Consider the following 11,210-nt stretch of genomic DNA (forward strand, 5'->3'; position numbering starts at 1 on the left):
CGCTTGTCTCTCCAGAAAGTGTCCACCTGAAACCTGATGTCTGTCATCTCTCCCTCATCCACTATGTGGGTCATTAAGCAAGTTTTGAGATACACAAAAATCGTGAAATGTAAAATCTGCATGGACAGAAACAAATGAAGCCCTCCCAGTAACACTAGCTGAGCAAGTTGGAACTTTCACGGGTGAATCAGAAGGGACGCTGATTGTTGACCATGTTTCTTAGAAGTGAAATAATGGACCTTAACACGGTCTGTCTCAAAACTTGAGTAGTAGCCTACATGTTAAGAAAGCTTCCTAACCTGCTCCAGAGACAAGTGTAGGACCTGCCTGGAGCGTTCAGGTGTCTGAGTGGCCTCTTGTAAATCTTCAATCCTACTGGAAGAAGTGTTGTTAGTCTGTAATTAGGTGGTGATACAGTCAGTCGTTCCAAGTGGGACACTTTTGGAGCACTGGGATAACAGGGCTAAAGGACTGGAATATATGGCCCCCTTTATAATGCCAACTATGTAGAGAAACTAAGATACTTAGCAAGGTTTGAAAGCCCTCTTGGGCATGGACGTACTTCCCCCTCATTTCTATCACTATCTTCCTCCCAAAACCCTTTAACTAGTTCTTTTCTGAAAAGTATAGTGCCAGGCTAGAGATAACAAATCATGTAACAGAGGAAAATTCAATTTTCTGGAAGGCAATATACAGATTACCTGCAGGAAATGTACAAAAGCTGCGGATAGTGATCTCATTCAAGAGAACTTGAGAACACTTTAAAATCAATGATATATATATATGCATGTGTGTGTGTGTGTCTGTACACACACAAGGGTATCCCAAAAGTCACTCCTAAATTCACCATACATGGGGGAAAATGGGAAATTATAGCTAAATGTACTTTTATTTACAAAATATTCCTTAAAAAGATTTACAAAATATTCTCTGTATTGGCCACATCTTTGTAAAATGTATATAGCTGTATTTGTGTTTCCTCCCAGAGAATTAAGGTCATTAGTACAATGCCAAAGACCTGGGTAGATTCCGAAAGCTGTTGATGCATCATGCATTGATCCGGGTGTTCTAAGCTTTGCTAGCCCACCAGTTTCCTATTGCATAAGATCCTGGGGAGTAAACTGAATCTTGTTGTTACTTACTGGATAAGTAGTGCATCAAGCCCCAGCCTACACCCTTCAGGTGTAAACAGCATTTTTCTAAACGTGAGTCCCAGGACTCTGAAATCTTTAATCGCACTTCCTCAGGAAAAGTAGGATTCAAAGGTATACTCCAAGTGGCCTTACTTTTTAAAAACAGTAACATCTTACATAACCACAACACATTTGTCAAAACTATGACATACACATTAGTATATTACGATTCCTTAAACTACATACTTCAGATTGTTTCAATGAGCAATAATCGCGCCTCGGATAAACCTCCTGGGCTACGATACTGCCACTGCGCAAAGCTCATACTTCAGATTGTTAATTATAATTTTTAATTCTCTTTTGTATACTTGGGCTCCCAAATAGGCATTTGCTTTTAGAAACATCTTCATTTCCACCCCCCAAAAGGAAATATCTCAAACACAAGTTGAAGCAGGCGGCAGTAACGAAATAGTTAATTTTAACATTGGAAGAACTGATTTTTTTTTCCTACTAAAATTGCTGGCTTTGAGTATGTAAGTGTGTATGGGATGAGGGGTGGTATTTGTTTTCTCCCCTTTAACCAATTTCACAAGTGAATGAGCCTCAAGCTTATCTCTTGCCTCAGCAACTCAGAGAGACGCCCACCATGGAGCTGTCCCCAGCATTTACTGATAATCTAAGTACTGTATGTAATGGTCCCCTGTGTGTTTCCCGGGGACTATCCGCACGGAGTCAGGAGGTAGTGAAGCACGGCTCCTATTTCCAGATACAGCCATGCCTGTCTTTAGTCAAATTGTGTTTTCTTTTTCCTTCGCTCTCTAATACTGCCCATTTCATCTTCCAAACCACTGTCTTGAGGCATCCTTCACAGAAAGAGCAGAGCACGCTCCCATCTCTCACATGGCAAGGAATTAAAAACTAGAATTTACAGCTAGAACCCGATTTTAGCTGCAGAACCATTTTTATCAGAATATATTTAAAGCTATTATGTACAGTAGCACTTGGCTCTTTGGCAGGCAGCGGTATTCAGAAGAACACTGAATTTAAGGACCCCCAAACTTGAGTTTGAGTTCTGCCTTGAAAATGTGTCTTATATGTGACTTGGAGAAAATAGCTTAAATTCTCTGCACCTCCAACTCATCTGTGGCTCACTTGTCCAGTTTCAAGGAGTAAGTCCAATGGTGTGGGTTCCTTTGGCACAGACAGAAGCTCTGCATACACAACTTTTCTTTTTTAACCAGGCCCATAGATAGGAAAAAAAGAGACAGAGATGCTGAACTGATACCCAAAGTGATAAGGGATGTTACTGAATCTCTGCATTATTGGGCACCCTCACTTGCTGAGGAATTCTGGCTTGGCTCTTATGGATGTCATTAGCAAATCTTAAACGTATCCTTTAGCCCCATTTCTAACTGGGGAAAACTGTGCGAATAGTCAGCATCCAGTAACTGAAGGTCATGAATCTATGACCAAGCCCAACTTGTGATTGTCCTCACTCCCAAGCTCGGAGATCTGTTGCCCTGATGTCAAATTTTTAACTGGCTGACAAGACCTCATAGGACCTGAGCCTAACTTGTACAAGCCAACCTGACCTCCAGGGCTTTCCTCCTAACTCCGCCCCAAGCCCTTGTGTCTCTCATCTGCTTGGTTTCCTCTTTGAACCTCTTCAATCTCTCAGTTTTCTAATCCTGCCCGAGGTCTTCTCTAATTTATTCCCAGCGCTGCAGTACTCCCCAGGGTGTAGCAGGCTGTGCTGCATTTATACTTTAATTATGTCTGTGGTCTCTGCTTTGGTTCTCCACATGAACTATAAACATCTTGCATGCAGAGAGACCCAGTCACACAAACATACATCCGGAATGTCGACAATCAACACTTGAAATTAATTTTTCTGCAGACTTTTTTTTTTATTCAAAATACAATTTTGATGGCTTCCAACATCCAAAATCATTCTAGTACATTGCTGTGTTTTGTAATATTGGGTAGTCAGAGAAGAGTGCATTTTTCACGTCCAAGAGGAAATCAAATTTCAAAATTACTATACACTCTCTGGTAAGTAATGTTAACAGATATGGAAATATTTTAGAATTTTCTAGATACCAAAATAATAAAAATTATAAGCTGAGCTTATTCACATGTTCAGAGTTCAGGTCTTTGGTGAGCAAAGAGGCAGAAGATATTTACTACTCTGAATTATTTAGTTGCAGAAAATTCAATCTACTTAAATAAATATAAATCTGACAAAATAGTGACTTTAATTTCCATGTTATTTAAAGTGATGTATGTTTTATCAAAAATAAAATGTGGTAGCCTCTAACAATGGATGTTGCAATATTTTTCAAAATTACCAGTACTGTATTTTGAGAAATAAGTCAGAAAACTAGAATAATAACAAGCATTCATAATTTCTAACACCGGTGGGGGGTGTTTATTCCTTCTTTTTTTTTTTTTTTTTTGTAGAGACAGAGTCTCACTGTACTGCCCTCGGGTAGAGTGCCATGGCATCACATGGCTCACAGCAACCTCTAAGTCTTGCGCTTACGCGATTCTCTTGCCTCAGCCTCCCGAGCAGCTGGAACTACAGGCGCCCACCACAACGCCCGGCTAAGGGGGGGGAGGGTTGTTTACATACCATTATTTTTCTAGTTTTTATGATACATGCATGGTATTGATCTATTTAAGTCTGATGTACATTTAAATTATTTCCAGATTTATATGTTATGTTTTTGTAAACCATGCAACAAGGGATGTCCTTATCCAAAAATGGAAATTGCTACAACATAGAACATGTGGATTTTAAATGTTACCAGATAGTACAAAATTGCTGTCCAAAGTGGTGACAATATACAGTCCCTAAAACAGTATATGACAGTACCAATTTTCCTTCCAAAAACTTGCTATTGTCAAACATTTTGAGGATTGATAATTTGACCATGGGAACGTGTCACTTTTGTTTCAATTTATAATCCTCATTATTAGGGAGGTTGATTTCATACGTTTAATTGCTATTCAGGTTTCCTCTTCTGCAAGTTGCCTGTTCTTATTTATACTTTTTTTTTCAACAAAGTGGTCATTTTTCATTGATTTCTATTGTTTGATATATTGTAAATTCTAAACCTGATATTAAAAATTGCAATTATTCCAGTATGTAATGTATATTAATTAGAATGTAGGTTAGGTGTTATAATAATGTGGCAATAAAATATCGTGGCCGAAACAAAATAGATGTTTAATTACTTCTGCTATAAAGTTAGGTTGGTAGGAAAGTGCTAGTGCCAGGGCTTTGTGTTCCTAAAGTATTTCTGCCTTGCTTCTCTGCAGTCCTTAAAGCCTGGTTTTCATCTCATGTCCAGGATGACAGATCCAGTTCCTACCATCAGAAAAGCATGCCACCAGGGAGAAGGGAGGTATTGACATTTCCCAAATTATTGCAAGCATGAGCTTTACATGTTCTTACCATAGCATCGCAAACCTTACCATGACAATCTTTTGATGTAGCAATTTGGCTGGGCTATAGTTCCAAGTTATTCAATCTAATACTAATGTTAAGTAATGCTGGGAAATTACTTTGCAGATGTGATTAAAATCCATAATCAGTTGACTATAAGTAAGAGAAATTATCGTAGATAATCTGGGTAGGCCTCAACCAATCAGTTGAGAAAACGTAGTGGGAAAGCCAAGATTTTCCTGAAGAATTTCTTCCTGTGGAAAGGAGCTTCCGCTCACCCCAAGAGTTCCAGCCCATCCTTCTTGATTTTCAGACTTGCATTGCCCACCCCCACAATCCTATACGCCAATACCTGGGGAACAGATGCATAGATAGATCTCACGGAATGTGTTTCTCTGGTAGAAGGTGGAGCCTTGAATGGATAGAGTCACCAGCTCTCAAGCTCATCGCCTATGCAAGATCCAGCCAATGTCCTTTACCGTAGGTATTGGTGTGCCAGGATCCTACTTTTACTAAACAAGTTCTGTAATAGTTAAGTAAAAGTTCAGTTTCTGCAACAGAGAAAACCCAAAATTCTAGGGGATCCAAGGGTTTAAATGAATCAGAAGATTGCTTGTCTCTTACCTAGAAAGCTGAGTGAGTTATCCTTGGCTGTTCAGTGGTGGCAACCATACTCCTGAAACATTAAGGATTTTTAGTATCTATTTTTCTACCAACACGAAGTTATATGTTCTAATTTGTTTATTGTCTGCATATTTATTCATACTTTAACATATACATCTTGTACTTTTAAAACATCTGCTAAACATAACCAATATTTTATCTTCCTCTAAAAATAAGAGCCGAAAATCTTTTAACTTCTCTCATTCTGAAGATTCTCTTTGCATCTTCTATCCATTACTCTTAAAACATTTACTCTAGCCCACTTTACAATACAGTAAAATAATTCATAGTATCATAAATACAATTAATGTGTTAAATTGTCCAGTGTCATTTATCAATTTCCCTTATACACAGTTTTGAATTTTATCTAATAACTATAAATTCCTTTTTATTTTTTTCCCTCATTCAGTCTCTATTAGTGCATTATCTTAGTTTTTCTAACCTTGGCAATATCTTTGCAGAAGCAACCTTCTTGAGTACTAATTTAAATAATTATAGTTGGCCACTGCATTCAATCTTTGAGGTTCAGGTGCCCTTATCTTCTAATAGTTATTATTGCTGATGAGAAACTTAATGTCATTCTGATTGCTCTTTGTTTACAGGAATGACAATCTAGTTGTCAATACCTTAGATGGCACTCCTCTTAGTCACAATGTGTAGAAAAGGTGCATGGCTCTATTTCTTATTTATCCACAAAGAACTGGGATTTTATTCCCAACAAGACATAGATCCATTTGGCATCTGGTTTCAGTTAGCACTGAAAATTGAACCATATCATCTATTTATACAGCCCTAACTTCCTACAACATGTAGCTCTGGGTTTTCTCTGTTACTCATAAACTTTTGCTGATTATGAATATTTATAAATATCTATAGATACAGTTTTTTTAATTTTTAAATATATTTTATCTATCATGTCTATGTATTTAAAATGGGTAATTAGATATTTACTTGGGGTCGATAATCCCATTTTGCAACTTTCATTTTTGTTAATTTTAAAAGGCAAAATCCCAAGCCATTATTATTTTAATATTATTTCCTATGTATAAGTGGACTGAGTGCTATAAAAATAAAAAAAAATTACTGAATTGCATTGTCTTAAAATCTTTCCTTGAAAATAAGCCACTTTTAATGACAGTAAAATGGGATGCTATGATTCCAGGAATGGTCATTCAAGCAAATGATGCAAAAACATTCAAAGAGCAATGATACAATATGAATTTTCTCTTATTCTCTTTATTTTTTTAAAATCAATCGAGGCACATTTTGAGTTTGTTTTGATGGTCAATGATGCCTTGTATTCCATTATTTAGGCCAATTTTATACCAATATTGACTGACAAATCATATGTTCTGATATGTCATTAATATTTACAGAGTACCAGCCCATGTTTAGCACTAATGTCACCTTGACTGGGAAAATGATGCTTAAACATTATTTAAATTTATGGCAACAAGGAAAAGCAATTATTATTATTTTTTTATTTTAGAAACTGACACAAAGAGTTTATCTTGAATGGCTATCACATAGAATATTTATAACCTGGGAGTACTGTCAGACTTTTCTTCGTAGAAAAGGAACTCAGGAAAGCTAATACCTGCAACCACAGTTAGAGCAGCAGCCGTTAAGAGAGAAAACTTCACTTACTCTCATCTTGCTCTTCCGCAAATGAATTTCTATTCCTAAGATTCTCAAAGAATGAGGAGGAGAAACAGTGCTTTCTAAATTGTCGCCAACCCGGAACACAGTGACAAGGAGCTGGCCCTCCTCGTAGGCTGGCAAAACCTAGTGAGAGAGGATCACACCCCAGTGGGCTGGGGCAGACGCAGTTCAGCAGCGGTTCTGAAGCAAAGTACAGCCTTTCTTCTTTTTTCCAAATAGAGCAATAGTTTTATGTCCAGACATTTTCAAATGGATGTTACAATACCTGAGTTTACAAATGTATATATGGTTTACAATACTTAGTGTAGTCAGAAACTCAGGACTCTTTTTCTGGAGAGAAGCTGAGTATTCATCAAGACTTGAGGTGAGAGTCCTATTTAAGTCACAATTACAGAATGTAGATCACTATCGTAAAGCCTCTAGTAACTCTCCTTGGTCACCAAAAAGTATCATTTGCAATAGTTCTGCTTCAGGACTCTATGCTTCAGTAGAACACCGTTCACTCAAATATTGAATATACCATCCTGGTCCTTACCCCATCCCCCAGACATAAAGCCCCCTAGTTAGCAGGGAACATTCAGGAGACAGTACCACTCTCCCAGCCTGCCATCATATGTAAATACACACGTCTATACACTAAAAATGTGTTTCTCAAAGAATTCTAATTGGATTTTATAATTCTAATGAAGACGTCCCTTCTACACCCTTTAGTTTTTTTTTTGTTTGTTTGTTTTTTGAGACAGAGTCTCACTTTGTCACCCTGAGTAGATTGCTGTGGCATCACAGCTCACGGCAACTTCTAACTCTTGGGCTTAAGCAACTCTCTTGCCTCAGCCTCCCAAGTACCTGGTATTACAGGCAACTCACCCACCACAATGCCTGGCTATTGTTTTGTTACGTAGCTGTCGTTGTTTGGAAGGACTGGGAGGGGTTCGAACCCACCATCGCCAGCGTATGGTGTATGTGGCCAGTGTCCTAACAGCTGAGCTACGGACACAGAGCCTACACCCTTTAGTTTTGTTGCTGCAGTGAAAACAAACACAAAACCTAGTAATTACAAGTGGATGAACTCCACCGCATGTGTGTGATGATAATGTGCTGTATGAAATGCATCTTTTGTGAGACTGGTTACTGAGTTGCTCTATTTAGCAGATTATACACACTGGTGAAATCTTTCGATGGCATGGGTTTGTTGTTTATATTCGATTAATGTTGACTTTGCAGTCCTTCCTCAAAGCAAGTGCCAGTAAGATTCTGTCCAGGCTGGGTGAGGATGCAGACTGACACATTAGGGTTGCTAATGTGCTTAAAATTCTTGACTCGTTTCACATCTATATCAATTGTTGGAGGTCGGTATCATTTTATTTTACATATATTACAAATCAGGAAATGAGCCTCAGGAAAATAGACCAGATCAAATCATCTAGCTAAGAGTGCAAAACAATATTTGAACCTAAGGTTTTACCCTTAAAGACACTTTCTACAGAAGATCATTTTGTCTCATAATTTAATGCTCTGCTAGAATGCGCCTTTAGAAATAACATGCAATTCAACATGTATCCTTTTAATTTAATCACCCTTTTTTGCAAATAAAATCTTTCATCCAAGTATTTTTATTTTTCAATACCTCTTGGAAATAGTTACTTATTTTGGATAACAAGGAAGAAACTTGTAGAGGAGAAAATCTTGTTTTCAAACTAGAGAAGAAATGTCAGGCAAAACTGTGTCTAGACAGAGTCTCACTATACTGCCCTCAGTAGAGTGCTATGGCATCACAGCTCATAGCAACCTCAAATTCTTGGGCTTAAGTGATTCTCTTGTGTGAGGCAAAATTTTAAGAGGCTGTGTTTTGGAATTATATTAGTTCAAGTGCTATAAGACCAAAAGGCATTCTGAATATAAGAGACATGTTTGCAAAATATACTATATTTGATGTACTTAAAATGCTTCCTCTACCTTGGGTCAGCTAGAAAATGTGGAAAGAGCATAATCATATAGTATATTAAATATAAAATCTGACTCAACACTTACCATGTTTTTCCATGGCAAGAATATCCCCCTGAGAAAAGTTTTCCACAAAGTAGGTTGACATGAAGTTTTGATCAATAAAATTTTTAGTATTGCTGAGGCATTTCCAAGTTGAAGGAACGTCATCTTCAGAGCCAAGAATGTACATGGGATTACACAGGCATGTATTAATAAATGCAGAATATTAAGAGAAAAAGTTGACTCCTAGTTGTGATAGCCAATTTCCCCAGATTCTTCAAAGCAGTGTAAATTTCAAAAATTACATCCCATTGTCATAGTATATGTTTAATTAAACATTCTTCGTGATCAGGCCTCTCTTCAAAGTCAGATGTACATGTATACAAATATATCACCTTAAAGAATATTCATAGAAGAACTGGAACAGGTGTCATTTAGAAAGTCTATTCACGCTTCTGAGTCTCTCGTACTACAAGAAATCCACTCACCAAGAAGCAACCATATTTCATTGAACAGATCCAAATCTCCATTTACATACATAAAGTAGACATCCAAGTGTGTGCCACATAGTAGATGCACACAAATAGCTGTTTTAAGTACTATTATTTTCATTCTGAGGCATTCCCTACTTTTTCAGGGAATATATTATGTACATTGTAAAATACTAAGAACATAGAGTGTGTAAAATTTTAATGTGCACACAAAAGTCTTTTACAACCTCCTCACTCACTAAGTGGTCCCACATTAAAGTAAAATAAATCTTCACCCAAAGAGAAAGCACTTAAAATGTGCAGTCTTTCCAGATTTTAGTTCCCCGAAGAATTCATTTTTCTTAATAGTGTCAGGTATAATAAAATCATCAGTTCCAAGGAAAAAAATAATTAAAGCACTTAGCATGATGTTTTATTTTCAGTATTTAGAAATCAGCTATTTCTTATGATCAGTAATTTGGGATTCCATTATATTTTATGATACCAAATATAGATTTACACAACAAATATGAATGACTCTGGACTCTTCAGACACTTGTCACTTCAGTTACAAACCAAGATATCATCCAAGACCTTAAGTTCTTAAAAATTACTTAGAAAATGCGATCAAAAAGTAGGGCATGTACAAAGGAACAGCACAAATCCACCAAATTATACTTTTCAGATGTTTCAAATTCCTCCAAAATCAGAACCACACTTAGACAGAAAAGGCCTTGATTGATTTATTATTTTCATCAGTTCCTTTTATTGTATTTGTTTATTTAAATACATCAGAACTCTGTAAGTTGACCACCCAAAGGACTGTAACAAATTTGTCAACATACAGAGGTGGTCAACATAAGGAACTAGGCCTCCTGTACTGATATGTACAGGTGGTGCATGTCCAGTCTATGGACATCAGGTCAACTTAAGGAGATGGTCAGTGTAGGGAGGTGGTTAACTATGGTGGTTCTATTGTATCTGAGTGACTGCTGTATATGAGGCACTATTCTTTACATTGGGATTTATAAAAATAAAAAACAAAACAAAACAGGAAAAGAAAAATAGTACCAGTCGCTTTCCTCAGAGAGACAAGAAACTAATGAGGGAAAATGTGAAATAAAATAAATATCGCTTGATGTGCTAAGGCAATGTTACTGCAAGGGATGAGTGGTTAGCACTGGGAAGGATCACCTTCTCCTTCAAGGGGTGTTCTTCAGGGGGTTCACAATGAGAATGTTAAACCTCTAGAGCAGTGGTTCTCAACCTTCCTAATGCTGCAACCCTTTAGTACGGTTCCTGCGGGTCACGACCCACAGGTTGAGAACTGCTGCTCTAGAAAGAGAGAAAACATTCAGTAGGGAAAGAAGTAACGTCATGCGGGGCACATTCCAGGTCTTTAAAGAGGTGTTGTAGATCTGTGCTTCTCAATATGTTTCCCTTCAAGAACAAACTCATAAACCCCTCCAACAGTGGAGTGGATTTCTGGGTTCTATCTAGAACTACTGAATCAGAATCCATTAGAATGGGGCCAAACCGTATCTGAATCTGTGTCTGGGTAGAGCACCTGTTTAGTTATCAGCTGCACAGACAGCACAGTAACGTAGTATATAGAGCTAACGGTAGTTACTTACAGTCATCATCTTCCTATTGTTCACTGTTTCTAATATCTTCTATTGTAAATATTTTAAAAATTATGTTGATTAAATTACATATTTTAGAAATAATAAAAATGCCCCAAATTCCTTCAAAGCCTTCTTTGTAATAGCATACATATGCTACACCACACACACACACACACACACAATGCTTATTTGAATAAAATGGGCCTCCTAAAGTCTATGCCAA

The 11,210-nt window shown here is 37.3% G+C and overlaps 1 pseudogene; it reads right to left on the minus strand.

Moving 5' to 3' along the window:
• Positions 1 to 1,328: 1,328 nt before the first annotated feature.
• LOC128585038 (uncharacterized) lies at positions 1,329 to 1,455 on the minus strand (annotated as a pseudogene).
• Between the last annotated feature and the right edge of the window lie 9,755 nt (positions 1,456 to 11,210).

The sequence above is a fragment of the Nycticebus coucang genome, chromosome 4, assembly GCF_027406575.1.
Source record: "Nycticebus coucang isolate mNycCou1 chromosome 4, mNycCou1.pri, whole genome shotgun sequence".
Taxonomy (NCBI): domain Eukaryota; kingdom Metazoa; phylum Chordata; class Mammalia; order Primates; family Lorisidae; genus Nycticebus; species Nycticebus coucang.